The sequence below is a fragment of the Cynocephalus volans genome, chromosome 7 (genome assembly GCF_027409185.1).
Source record: "Cynocephalus volans isolate mCynVol1 chromosome 7, mCynVol1.pri, whole genome shotgun sequence".
NCBI classification, from domain to species: domain Eukaryota; kingdom Metazoa; phylum Chordata; class Mammalia; order Dermoptera; family Cynocephalidae; genus Cynocephalus; species Cynocephalus volans.
Window position 1 is genome coordinate 162,252,660 of NC_084466.1, and position 15,750 is coordinate 162,268,409.

Genomic DNA, 15,750 nt, shown 5'->3' on the forward strand with positions numbered 1-15,750 from the left:
GTATAATTATCATTCTTTTGCACGTAATACGTTCTCTAGTAGCTTTTACTATTTTTGCTTTACTTTTGATATTATGCAATTTTCCTACTTTGTTTCCTTATGTGTAAAGATGAATTTTTTAAAATGCTTCTCAGTAGTTGCAGTGTATTTTTATTCCCAGGACTAATCTTTCTTAAATTGTGTAAATTTCTTATCAGCTGTAATTTTTCAAATATTTATTTTCTGGTATTCTTTACATTATATTTTACTCTACTGTTATAAAACTTTTTGCGGATCCTATTATTCTATTCTCATTATATTTTTCTTTTTTAAAAACAACTTTTTAAAAGAACAGTTTTAGATTTACAGAAATATTTTGAGCAGAGTACAGAGAGTTCCCATATGCTGCACACTCAGTTTCCCCTCTTATTAACATCTTATGTTAATATGGTAGATTTTTTGCAATAAGTGAACCAATATTAATACATTATTACTAACTAAAGTCAGTAGTTAATTCAGATTTTCTCATTTTTATCTAATGTCTTTTTCTGTTCCAGGAACTTATTCGAATATTCAAGATACCACATTATATTTAACTGTCATGTCTCCTTAGGCTCCTATTGGCTATGACATTTTCTCATTTTTTCCTTTCTTTGCGTGTGACCTTACAGTTTTGATGGCTACTGCTCATGTATTTTGTAGGATGTTTCTCTGTCAGAAAATATCTGATGTTTTTACTGTGATTAGACTGGGGTTATGGCATTTGGAAGGAAGATCATAGAAGTAAAGTGCCATTTTCATCACATCACATCAAAAGGGACATACTACTGCATGACTGACTGCTTTTCAATTTGACCTTGATCACCTGGCTAAAGTAGTGTTTACCAGGTGTTTTCACTGTGCTCATTGTCTTTTAACTGCTTATTTTAATGATTCTTCTTTTACTCTTTTTTATATTACTTACTGTGTGAATAACACGGTGCCAATTCATTAATTTACTTTCAACTGCCTCCAGTCTAAAGATTATTCTGAGATTTGAGTTTTTATCTCAACAATTATATTTTTAATATCCAGATCTTCTTTCATTGTTTTTTTAATCTGCATGTATCAATCCTTTCTCTTTTTATTTTTTCTTCTTCATTTATGGCACATTTCATTTTTATGTCATTTATCTTTTTGAGCATTCTAAAATTGCTTCTTTTCAAGTCTTTGTCAGGTGCTTATATAAATTTAATCTGATGTCAATGTTTTTTTTTTTTTTTTGTCTTATATTTCCCTTGCTGTATTCTTATTTAAGTCTACCATTGCTGTTTATTTGGAATAGAGGTGATTGCAACAATGTATGAATTTACTGTGCTAGCTCCATCTGATTACTTTCTACCTACATTTCTTCTTTTCCTCTGTATTAGTTTGTTTCTCTTATAACAGAAATACCTGCAACTGGGTAATTTGTAAAGCAACAATATTTATTATTCACAGTTTCAGAGGCTGGGAAGTCCCAAATCTAGGGAACATATCTAGTGAGGGCCTTGGTGGTGGTGACAGCAATGCAGGATCTCCCACGGCAGATGGTGGAGCTAGAGAGGGAGAGAGCTTCTCATGAGCTCTCCTTTTAAAGCCATCAGACCATGCCCATGACCAACATTAAACCATCAATAGATTAATCCACTCACAGTGGTCCTCACAATCTGATCACCTCTTAAAGGCCCCACCTTTCAATTACCATACCAGGATTTCCCACCCTCTTAACACTGTCACAGTGGGGATTAAGTCTCAGTTAGCTCTGGGGGGACATCCAATCCACAGCATCCTTCTCATCCTTTTTCTCCTCCTTTCTCTTCTTCTTGTGCTTGTCACTTTGTCATCTCTCACGCTTGAATAGAAAATCACATCTTTTTTTTCAAATGTAAAACGATTATTTACTATATGCCAGATACTATGTGAAACTTGCAGCATGAATTATCACAACTAATCCTCATGACAATCCCACAAGCCAGGTATCATTATTTCCCCTGTTTAACAAGTGAGGAAATGGTGCCTAAGGTCATACATCTGGTAAGTAAAGGAGTCAGCATTCGAGCACAGGTAGATGGACTCAGAAGAGCCCTGTCGTTTACCACACAGTACAAACTGCATGTAACAGGACATCCAAGTTTTCACCTTAGAAATAAGTGATTAGAAGATAGCAGTGAGTGGAGAATACCAACCAGTAAACTGAGTTAATGGCTCAAATGCTTTAGGGATGTGGTGTGGGGGCAGAATTCTGCCTGTATTGGAACCTGGAAAAAGCCAACAGCCAGACACCTGAAAATGATGTTTTTGTCTTCAGAAAGGAAGTAACACTGACAGAAGTGTAGAGCTTTCACAGGACAGACCTGTTTAGGGTCATTAGCTATAAAGGATCCCTAAGGATAACTAGACGACAATGACAAGTCAATCCAATAAGTGATCACTGAGAGCCTATGGGTGGGTTGGTTCAATTCTTGTTAACAAGTCTCTGTGAACTCTTTTCACTATAATCATGCCTCTAGTGATGAATGATAAATCCAGGAAGCTAACTAATAATAGCTATCAATAAGACAGCTTCCGTCTTCTGCTTTGTGTGGATTAAGTTCCTGGTTTGTCTGAGGTGCCATTACTGTGTAGTAGCAACACTTCACCATCACTGCCTTGGAGTCCAGTGGGCTTATAGTATTAGCCCTACTCCATAGGTTTGAATTGCTTTTGAACCTATTGTTCAGGTTTGTTCAGATAATTATCATGATTTTAAGTTTCTCTCTGTCTCTTAAATCTATGTTTGCTATATGTTTAGAGCAGAGGAAATTGCATCAATGTGTGAATTTTCCATACTATCAGCTGATTATTTTTTAACTGTGTTTTTCTCTCCCTCCCTTTTTTTAGGACTTTTTTTAATTCCAGGAGGAGCACTTAGCCAGATTCTGGGAGGTGTCATCATTTCCCAGTTAGAATTGTCTTGTAAAAGCCTTAAGAAATTTATAATAGTTACATCAACTGTATCACTTATACTGCTTTGGTTTGTAGTTTTTGTATGCTGTGATCCAGTGATATATGCTGGGATCAATGAAAATTATGATGGGTAAATATAATCTTGTGTAATAGATTTTTACATCAAAATCAAACAGCATATTTCTCAGTCAACTAGTAGTTATTTATGCAGTATCCTGTATATGTTTATATCATTCTTCAAATTATTGGACATGTAAAATATATATAAGGCATAGTTTCACCTTTCATTTTAAGGGCACAAATGTTATAATAGTATATTGCTGTTCATGCATTCATAAAGTACTAAAGAAAAACCACATTGAAATGATTCAGAATCTAGAAGTAAAATTCTGTATTACAATGGATACTGACTGGAGATGGTATTACTTGTCTGTACAAAGTCAGTCTTACCTTGTGTCCCTGAATGAGTTTGTTTTCCTTCTAATACACATGAAAGAATGGAACTGAAGTGTATTTGAAAGTATACATGGGTAATATCTCCCTTAAGCAAGATGTGCAAAAATTCAAAGAACTGGGCAGAGATTGATATTAAAAACCAGGGAAAAAACTGGAATTGGAAACCAAAGGACTGAGCTAGTAAAATAAGTAAAGAGAATAAGACTTCTACTTCCAGCTACAACCAAGTAGCTTATGGCAGACTGGTACTCCCACTTATAACAATTAGAAAAACTGAACAAAGCTTAAAGTTCTTCAAAGGTATCAGAGAGTTGTTCGGGCAACTATGAATTTAAAGGCCAAAGTCTTGGAGAAGGGCAAACTCCATTGGGCAAAAAGCATCTAGTAACATGACAGGAAACCAACAAAATATTTTAATATTTTAACAAATGCATGAGCCTAAAGAAACAAAAATTAGGATACAGAGATGCCAGAATATCAGAGAAAAGAAAAATATAACAATAATAAAACAGTCTGTTAGGTTTGTAGTCAGTACGTTTTTTGAATTATGAAACTAGGAATGTGAAATCAAGCAGAAACTCATAAAAGGCAGAGAAGACTTTCAGCAGTATTGTGATGCTCTGTAGATAAGAGTTAGAATGTACTGGGTGGAAGAACCCTGGTGAACACTACATGATCTCAACTGTATCTACGTAAAGCTAAGACTTAGGTATGAAGATTTTCCTAAAGTATGGTAGCCTAGCCGGGAGTTAATTTGGTCTCTAATTGGATCAGAGGGGTCATACAACACTCTTTCTAGTAGAGAAAAATAATATCACCCAAAACTGTAAATTGTCTCAGGAAAAGGCATTTTTGTTTGTTTGTTTTTGTTTCTTTTGTTGTTGTTGTTAGTTTGTATTTTAAAAAAAATTACCAGTCAGACCAAGAACATGTCCTCAAACTGAGACAAAACAGAGCTCTAAAAGAAATGATAAAGGGATCTCTTCAGTCTGATCTCTTCATCTCCTATAAAAGCAAAACTTAGAACTTGAAGGGTGAGGGAAGAATAAAAGAAATAAATATACGAGTAAATAGTCTAATTTTTCACCTTAAGTTTAAGATATTTATGACTGTTGAAAGCAAAAATTATAACATTTTTTGGTGTGGTTTTCGAGGAATGCAAATACAATACATGTGACAACTATAACTTAAAGGGGGAAGTAAAATCACCTATATGATTGTAAGGTTTCTACATTTTAAGAGGAGTGGTAAAATATCACACACACTATATATATGTATATGTATATGTATATACACACACACATATGTCACTGTATATTTTTTATATATCCCTATATATATATATTTAAATCTATCTACTTCAATGTGATTTACCAGAGACTTTATATATATATATAAGAAATTATTATGATTATTATATAATATATATAAAGAAATACAAACCATTAAAAAACTGGAGCAGAAGTATATAATGACAGAAATGAAAAACCCAATAGAGAATTTTAACAGCAGACTTAATCATCCAGAACAATTAGTGAATTCAAAGACAGATCTTTTATAATTACCCAATTAGAGGAGCAAAAAGAAAAAAGACTGAAAAAGAGTAATGAAAGCCCAAGGGACATATGAACACCATCAAATGTATGAATATATAAATTATGGAAGTACCAGATGGAGAAGAGAGAGATGGGGCAGAAAGCTTATCTAAAAGAATACTGTCTGAAACCTTCCCAAATCTTGGGAGAGTTATGTTTGTACAGTTTCAGGAATCACAAAGAACTCCAAGCAAGATCAATTCAAAAAGGAATACCCTGAGATACATTTTAATGAAATTGTCAAAATCAGACAGAGTCCTGAAAGAAGTAAGAGAGAAGAAATTTACCACATATAAAAGAGCTTTCATAAGGCTATCATGAGACCTCTCAATGGAAACTTGACTAGCCACTAGGGAGTGGGATAACATTCAAAGTGCTAAAGGAAAAAAAAAAATTCCAACCAAGGATACCACACCCCTCAAAGCTGTTCTTTGGAGAAGAGATAATGGAGGAGAGATAAAGACATTACAAGACAAAGGAAAACTGAGGGAGTTCATCACCATGAGACCAGACTTATAAGAAATGCTAAAGGAAATTCTTCATGTTGAAATGAAAGGACAATTAGTAGCAATATGAAAAAAAATAAGGCAAATAAATAGTCAAATTGAGAATAGTCTAATACTGTAAAGATGGTGTGTAACTCTAACAGTTAAAAGACAAATAAATGTATTAAAAACAACTATTACTATAAAGAATTGGTTAACAGATACACAATATAAATAGATGTACAACATCAACAGCAAAAAAATGTGTGAGGGGAGAGAAGTGTAAGTGCAGAATCTTTGTATGAAATTGAAGTTAAGGTGCTATTAGCTTAAACCAGAATATTATGACTATTAGAAGTTTTATGTAAATTTCATGGTAACCATAAAGAAAAAACATTTGGTAGATATACTAAAAGAAAAAGAGACAGAAAGATACAACAAATCACAAAGAAAGACAACAAGATTGGAAGAAAGGATCAAAAAAAGTACAAAATAGTCAAAAACTTAATAAAAATTAAAATATTACTTACAATATGCCAAATAAAAATCAACAAAATGTCAGTAGTAAGTCCTTACCTATCAATAATTACTCTAAATACAAATAGTTTAAATTTTCCAATCAAAAACACAGGGAAGCTAAATGGATGAAAAAAGAAAAAACAAACAAGATCCAACTCATAAACTGCCTACAAGAGAATCACATTAACTTTAAGGACACACATAGAGTGAGGGATGGAAAAAGGTATTCCAAGAGAATGATAAGTAAAGCAGAGCAAGGGTGGCTATACTTAGACAAAATAGTGAAAAGAGACAAGGTCTTTCTATAATAATAAAGTGTTCAATTTATCAAGAGAGTCTAACAATTTTAAATATATATGCACCCAACATTGGAGCACCTAAATGTATAAAGCAAATATTAACAGATATGAAAGGTGAGATAGATTGAAATGCAATAATAATAGGGAATTTTAATACTCCACTTTCAACAATGGACTGACCACTCATACAGAAAATCAATAAGGAAACAGTGAACTTTAACTACACCTTAGACCAAATGGACCTAACAAACACACAGAAAATTGGTCCAACAGCAGTAGAATACACATTCTTCTTAAGTGCACACAGAACATTCTCCAGGACACATCATTTGTTAGGCCACAAAACAAGTCTTGACAATTTTAAGAAGACTGAAGTCACATCAAGTATTTTTATAACCATAATGGAACAAAACTAGAAATCAATAACAGGAGGAACTCTGGAAAATTTACAAATACATGGAAACTAAGCAACATGTTCTTGAACAACCAACGGTCAAAGAAGAAATTAAGGGGGAAATTAAAAAATATTTTCAGACAAATGAAAGTGGAAACACAGCATACCAAAACTTAGGAGATGCAGCAAAAGAAGTTCTAAGAGGCAAGCTTATAGCAATAAGTGCCTATATCAAAAAAGAAGATATCAAATAAGCAACTTAACAGTACACCTCAAGGAACTAGAAAAAGAGGAACAAACTAAGCTCAAAGTATGTAGAAGGAAAGGAAATAAAGATCAGAGCAGAAATAGAGAATAGAAAGACAGTAGAAACTAAACTAAAGTCAACAAAACTTAAGGATTGGTTCTTTGAAAAGATAAAGAAAATTGACAAACCTTTAGCCAGACTAAGAAGGAAAGACAGAAGAGTCAAATTAAGTCAGAAATGAAAGAGATGTTACAACTGATACCACAGAAATGCAAAGGATCATAAGTGACTATGATGAACAATTACACACCAAAAAAACTGATAACCTAGAAGAAATGGATGAATTCTTAGATACATTCAACATACCAACAAATAGAAAATCTGAACAGACCAATAAAGAGTAAGAAAACTGAATCAACAATAAAAAGTCTCCTGTCAAAGAACAGCCCAGGATCAGATGGCTTCACACCAGAATTCTACCAAATATTTAAAAAAGAACAAACACCAATTATTCTCAAACTCTTCCAAAAAATTGAAGAAGAGGGAGTACTTTCAAACTCATTTTATAATTCTAGCATAATCCTGATGCCAAAGCCAGTAAAGGACACTACCAGAAAAGAAAATTACAGGCCAGTATCCCTGATGACCCCCTATGCAAAAATCCTTAACAAAGTACTGGCAAACTAAATTCAACAGCACATTAAAAGGATCATTCACTGTGATCAAGCGGAGTATATCTCTGAAATGCAAGGATGGTTTAACATATGCAAATCAGTAAATGTGATACACCATCTTAACAGAATGAAGGACAAAACCCATAAAATTATCTCTAAGGATGCAGAAAAATTATTTGATAAAATTTTTTAATGAAAAAGCTCAACAAATTAGGCAAGAAATGTACCTCTAGACAATAAAAGCCATTTACAGCAAGCCCGTAACTAACATCACATTCGATGATGGGTGAAAGCTTTTCCTTTAATATCTGGAACAAGATGGGAATGCTCACTCTCATCACTTCTATTTAACATAGTCTTTCTAATTCAACGATAGGAAGAAGATGAGTTTTATTACTTTTATTCAACCTTATATTGAATGCTTAGTCATTGTAGTAACACGCATATTGGTCATCAAAGTTATAAATACTGGAAAGAGAAAACTTTCATTCTCCAAAAATATAATTTTGCTTGTAAAAAATTCATGAGAATCTACAGTTGGAGAATTAATAATACATCAGTTGAAAATCTCTGGATACAAAAACACAAAATAAGCATGAACTGTTCCTTCACTCTAGCAACAAACAAAGGGAACAAAATATAATATTTATGAAAGAATTTTGATGGAAAATTAATATAATGATGAGGTATCTAGAAATAAAACTATGAAAGATGTATAAAATCTTTATGAAGGAAAATAAAACTTCACTGATATGCATAAAGTGATACCTAAATAAATGAAAAGCTACAGGATGTTCATATATTGGAAGACTAACTATTATAAAGCCGTCACTTTTCTATAAATTAACTTATAAATTTCTTGCAATTCTAATGAAAATCTTAATAGAATTTTTCATGGATCTTGAAAGCTTATTTTTCATAGTCATTTGGAGGGGCAAAAGACCAAGAGTGAATAATACACTTCCTAAAAAGAAGACCAAGGTGGAGAAATTCCTTACTTGATATTAAAATTTATTGTAAGCACACAACAATGAAGACAGTATATTCTTAATTGTAGAGACGAACAAAGACTTCAAAACAAAGAGCCCAGAAATATATCCACGAAAACTTGGAAATTTGACTTATGAAAAATTTAGAAAAAATAATTTAGAATAAAAAATTTAGAAATCTGTGAGGATGCCTGAGTTTTTCAAAAACTAGTGCCAGGGCATTGACTAATCCAACAGGAAAAACAACAGCACCAACAGCAACAGATTCCAGCCTCTCACAGTGCACGACAGTTTCACTGCAGCTTATGAAAGAGTGAAAATAAAACTTTAAACGTTCAGGAAAAAACAGAGGGAAAATAATTTTTTCACCTTACTATAGGACAAGATTTCTTAAAGAAGACACAAAACACTAAAACTTTAAAATAAAAAGATTGTTATATTTGATTACATTAAATTTGCACCATAAATTCAAATCTATAACATTAAATTCAGAAGAATATTTACTGTTGAGTGGAAGAGCAAAAAAAGAGATGCGGAGAGGTGCACAGGGGTTTTCTACTTAAGATCTAAGAAAATTGGGGGTTAGATATATGGGTGTTCTGTATTCTCTATTCTTTTGTGAATGCTTGCAATGTTTCATCAATAGAACAAAAAGGTGGTAATGCTTAGTGTGAAGGTTAATTCTAGGTGTCAGCTTGGTTAGATGAAGGAATGCTGAGAAACCTGGTAAAGCCATTTTTTTAGGTGCGTTGGTGAGGGTATTTCCAGCAGATATTAGTATGAGAGTCTGATTGGATTGGGTGGGAAAGACCCACCCTCAATGTGTGTGGGAACCATCCAATCCACTGGGGGTCCGGAGAGAACAAAAGACAGAGGAAAGAGGTGAAGCTCTCTCTCTCTCAATCTGCTGGAGCTGGATACACTCTTCTCTCCTGTCCGTGGACATCAGAGCTCGAGACTCTTCAGCTTTCGGGTTCCAGAACTTAACACCAAGGACACCATCAGCTTCCCTGGTTTGGAGGCCTTTGGACTTGGACCAAGTCACGCTAGCGGCATCCAGTCTATAGACTGCCTATCGTGGGACATTTCTTCATAGTCACGTGAGCTAATCTCCCTAATAAATCTCTCTCATATAATTATTGATTCTGTCTCCCTAGAGAACCCTGACTAACACACTTAGATATAACCAATCTTTCCTACTCTCAGAGGTGTAACATATTTAGCTTGGCTACAAGTAACAGTAATAAAAAAGGTTGGCTTGAATAACAGAATTTCATTGTGCTTTTTTGTCTCTTCATGAAAGCTGCAGAAAGTTAGAGGCTGGAGTATGTGTGGTATCAAAGAACCATGTTCTTTCAGTCTTATTGCTGTACCGTGTGTTGCTTTAATTACTACCATCGCTTCATGAATTAGGATGGCTGGCTGTTAGGGATCAAAGCATTATTTCTCCTCTCCAGCTGTTATATGACAAGGAAGAAATCAGTAAGAGCTAGTACACGCTGCTTTACATAGTTGACCAGGTCTTAGACATATGGCCACACTACATGTTTAGTATGGAAAAGTACTTATTCTCGGCAGCCATGTGCCAAGTGAAAAAGCAGGTATCTCTAGTATGGAAGAGGGAAGTACAGAATTTGAAGGAGATTTGCCACAAACATTTATTCACCAGGTTTTTTCCAAAATTCTTATTTTTTTACTCTGTATGATGTCAAAAGCAAAATACACAACAAATTCATTTTACTTATTGCTTTTCATTAAAATTGTTTCCAAAGCATGAACACAAAGGACAATGTTCGTAGTATTTGTATATGGGGTTGGAGACAATATACCTTGACTATAGATAATGTGACTATGAAATCCTTATTATGATTTTGAATTCCTTACTTGCTAATGTTTTCCCATAAACTTGAATTAAAGACTTGTAAGAGTGTGATGTCCAGTTCTAGAAAAGAACATTTCTAATTGTTGAGTCCAATTTCTTTACATAATAAACAAAAAATCAAGAAAATAGCTATTTAGTGAGTGTATCCAAGACTAAAATCTAGAGTTTATTGATTCTTGGTCTAGATTTCTTTTCACTATATCTTTTCTTAAATGTTTGTGATTTATTTATTTTTTTGTATGACAGTTTATCACAAAATCTAGTGATTATGTTACTACAATGGTTAGTGACCTAATTTAAAACAAATGGAAACATTATTTATCATTCAATCCTGGACATTTTTGAGAGTTAAACATTCTACTAATAATTAAGACAGCACACAAGGCACCAACTGCGACTGTCCCAGGCAAACAAAAGAATATGGTCACCCTATGTAGATGTCCATTACATTCCTAAAATAGTGATAAAAACCATGCATTATTGGATTTATTTGCCTGTCATATTCTATAAATCTAGAGCAATAACCCACTCCAAATTCTAACTTTTAAAAATTATTTATTTATGAGTCTACAAATAAAGTTTAGATACAGAATAATAACCTGAAACATTAAGAATCAGGTATTTGGGTTTTGCCTAGATGACATTCAGTATGAATCGACCTAGTTTTAATTGCACTCAGCTTACATAAAATACCTCCATGGAAATTTGTCTTTTTGAAGCCTAAAATTCTTGCACAATCTAAATATGTATACTTCATTGTATATGAGTTATACCTCAGTAAACCTGTTACAAGGGAACTTATTTCAAGAAGCATATTTTTATGGATCTCATTGATCCCTTGACGTACACATTATTCATTATAAAACAATGGTAATTACATTCAATCTTGTTTTTTCAGAACAGGGCAGTTGGGAAACCTCACAGCTCCTTGCAATGAGAAATGTAAATGCTCACCTTCATCCTCTTCTTCTGTATGTGGAAGAGATGATATTGAATATTTTTCTCCCTGCTTTGCAGGCTGCAAACATTCTAAAACATTGCATGGAGAAAAGGTAGTTAATTTTTAATGTGTTTCTTTCTAGTAAGATGTTCAACTTATAGATGGTGTTTATATTTTACTCCTGTCTTTATACCAGCTTTTCTTTCTTTCCTCTTTTAATTTTAAAAACAAGGAAAAAACTTATTTTATGTTGTTACAATACAAAGGGCTTATGGGAATTGGGAGTGGAAGAGATACACTATATTCAGACACGCCTACATATATTATATCATCCCAACTTCATAGTTTTAAAGCAGTAGGTAACTACCATCCACCTCTTGCCATAGCAAAGTTGAAACAGTTCAAGAGAACATTTTGTCTTTCATTTATGTAGTTTGTCTTGGTTCTATGCTACTTATCAGCAGCACCCAGTCCCTCAAAACCTTAAACCACAATATTTCACACACAATACTACACTTCTGGTCACTTTTCATTCAGTTTTTCCTTCTGTGAAATTCAAAATGTCTACTCTATACCTGCTTGTCATCTCTTGTTTTCTGCCTCACATTCACTCAGACATAGAAATTAGTCTTTTCATTTTTTTACCAGAACTCACCATACACACAAGACCTTTATAAGCATATTGGACATTACAGAAAAGGAAGAAAGTTAGAGATGATTCATATGGCAGTAATAAAAGTGATGTGAAATTGAATATATATCATTTCTGTTTGTCCTCTAGTATTTACATGAATTGGGACCCTTTTGAAACTCTATTTGCTCATATTTGGGACCATTACCATCAGAAATCTCTTGTTTGCCTGAGCCTTCTACTATGCTCCGAAAAACTTTTATTTTTCATGAACAGCAGCTGATCACTTTACTACTAGTTTGGCTCTGAATTAAATTTTTTTTTATATCCAAAGTTGCATACATAAGCTTTTAACTAGATAATGGACTATCTACTCCAGATTTTACTTTTTAAGTGGTATAGAAGTATGGACCACACTTTAAAAATTCTGTCTTTCCCTGCTCTGGCTAGTCTTTGTGAAGGGGAGAGAGCAGCAAAGGGGTGTATTTCCTGATTCACAGGCATTACGCCACCTTCCTTAATAGATGATAAAATCCTTTATTAGTTATACACCTACATAATACTGGTTTTTTTGGTTTGTTTGTTTGTTTTTGCGACTGGCAGGTGCAGGGCTCAAACCCTGGACCCTGGTGTCATCAGCACCATGCTGTAACCAACTGAGCTGACCGGCCAGCCCCAATATTCTTCCCTATTATACACAGATCATTTCATCATAAGAAATCAGAACACCTGACCAACTTTAATTTAGTTCCTCATAGTAATGTGTTCACTGGTCTATAATTTAACAATATATATATTTAGATTTTAATAGAGCATTAATATAAAAAAGGTTATATACTCTTAAAAATTCTTTCTTCTCAAATGTTATATTATATATTAAAAAGCATAGTTAAAATCTAAAAATAGGTTAGTGTAGAATGTTTTAAATGAAATAGGAAAGTATAATGAAGTCCCATGTACCAACTACCATCTGCAACAATTTATTAACTTATGGAAAATCTTGCTTTATCTATGTCCTACCTTCTTCCTCTCCTCCATTTTATTTTGAAATAAATAAACAATTTTAACAAATGCTCACCATGTCAGCACAGTATAAAGCAGAACTATTTGGCCTTGATGTTTTGATCCCACGAGATATTCAAGAGCTAAACAAGCCATTCACTGTATGGCTTCAACCCCTCTTTTCTGGGGAATCCCTTTTTGGGACTTTCTTTCTGTTTTATGAAACTCTTTATAATTTTCTTATATTTCCCTGAGAAATAATTGATTTATAATGAATAACAGTGATAGGAATAAGCTACAAAATAGTTGCTCAAATTGCGTGGTAACACTTGATACTTAATAAAAGTTGAAAGAAGAATAAAATGTTTTTTTTAATAAAAATTGATAGAAGAATAAAATAGATCTGTCAGAAATTACCCAACAGGACAATTAGCTTTGATAGAGATAATGGCTCAGAAGAAGAACCCGCAATAGCAGAGCTGTTAGTAAAATCTGATATAAAGGGAAAAGATTAATGGATAGAATAAGCATTAATTTCAAATGGGAAAAGTTGATACTGATAAAAATATTTTTAACAAAATGAAAATTAAAATAAGATAAACTCTGTACAGAAAAACGATCAAGTATGGGGATCAAAGTGGTGTTAATGGAATTCCCTCCAAAAAATGTCATCTCCATGGAAATATGTCAACTTTGAAATAACGCTGGTTAAACGCTCATATTCAAAATGTGACCAGGGCCTGAATGAGGTAGAATTGGATGTTCTTCAGTTAAACTTATGCAAAAGTCCGCAAGAAGAGTGATAGAAAATACTGTACCTCTAACATTTCTACATTTCTGAAGAAAAATTGCAACTTTACTAAAACCGAAAATAAATATGCTGTTGATATAGATAATATTCCTGGGCAATTTTGCCTCATTGCGACTCACATATATTCGTCTTATCCACACTCCCAAAGATCTTCAAATTTCCTGCTATGAGCATTAAAAGGACGAGTCGACACCAGTTGACGATCCACAGGGGAGAGCCCGTTTATTAGGCAGCACACACACATATATAGAGCTTTAAGGGGAAAGCTGATTGGCTTAAAATACAATCCCTACTTAGCATACCGCATGGGGTTTGGGGGGGAGCTGATTGCTGTGTAATTCGCGCCGTTGGGAAGGAGAATAGGGAAGGAAAGGGCAACCAGCACCATGATGGGTTGTGGCCGAGAAGGGCTTATGTGATCGGGGTGTGATCCCTTGGGGCATCTGGGTTCTTACATTCCTCGGTGTGATCCCTTGGGGCATTTGGGTTCTTACATTCCTCCCTTTTTCTTGTTTTAGGAAAGGGGACGTTGAAGTCATCGAGCTACTTCCTGCTGAACTGGGGCGTTGTGGGTGGAGCAAAGGGAGGAAGGTACATAAATACCTATTATGAAACCCCAAAGGAGGGTGGAGAAACAAGTAATTTCAAAAGGGGAGAAGTCCATAAACGTTCCTTGAAGCCACAAGTCGAATATGCACCGGTTCCATTGTTCGTAGTCGGAGACTGGAGGGGGCAGCCAGGCGTCGGTGGCGAGGGTGTGTAGGATGCGTTCCCTCTGTAAGGTGGTGTCTCTTCAGCATCGGCTGAGGCGCTCACGAGATGAGGCGGGGGGTTCATCAGTAACTAGAAGTTGGTAGTTTCTAAGCAAAAGCTGGTTAAAGGCCTGATTAGAGATTTTTCCCACTTGGGCTTGAAGAAACCTAATGATGCAGGGCAAGAAAAGGCAGGTTATGAGGATAATGATTAGAGGTCCCAAAATGGGCCAAATCCAAGTTAGGACAGGGCTTAAGATAAAGGAGGAGAAGGGGTTAGAACTGGATGTGGTTCGTAGGCTGGAAGCCAAGTCGGTGAGTTTGATGATGTTTGTTTCTACTAGACCGGATTCATTGATATAATAACAGCATTCTTCCCTAAGGAAGATGCAAGTACCTCCTTTTTCTGCAGTGAGGAGGTCTAGTGCTCTGCGGTTTTGGAGGGTGACCTGAGCTAAAGAGGTAATCTGTCTCTGTAGAGAGGAAAGAGATTCGGCAGTGGAAGTCAGAGCCCCTTCAAGTTTAGCACTGATGTCTTTGACCGCCCATAAACTGTGCCCTAAGGCTCCTCTGATAGGCCGGCTCCAACAGCTGATGTTGTTAAGGAAATACCAACCATGATCGGGAGGAAGGCGGCCCTTTTTTGTCTTGAGGGTGGGTGAAGAAGATAGAACAGTTCTGAACTGGTGTACAGAGTGAGTTGAGGGATGATGGTGACAAGAAGGCATGGGGCAGTAAGATTAGGCAGGATGGAGGTAGAGAGGGTTCCATTGCACCAGAAGAAAGAGCCTGGTGGGGCGACGGTGTGGTTAACGTGATTACCTGGCAGGGCAAGTTTAGCAGCAGTTGGAGTGCAAAGGATGACAGGACATGGGCCTTCCCACTTAGGGGTTAGGGGGGTTTTGGGTTCCGGGGAAGTGTAAAGGTTATTTTTGGAAAGTGATGGATCTGGAAATAGCCAGTCCTGGTACTTCCATAATTCGGTGCGAAGGTGGGAGAGCAAAGGTAAAGCCATGGCGGGTGGTATGGGTCCTTCAGTTGCTGTGATCCCCGGGGATAGGAGGGGCCTAACATACATGACTTCAAAAGGGGAAAGATTGGAGGGCCTCTTTGGGAGAGCTCTGGCCT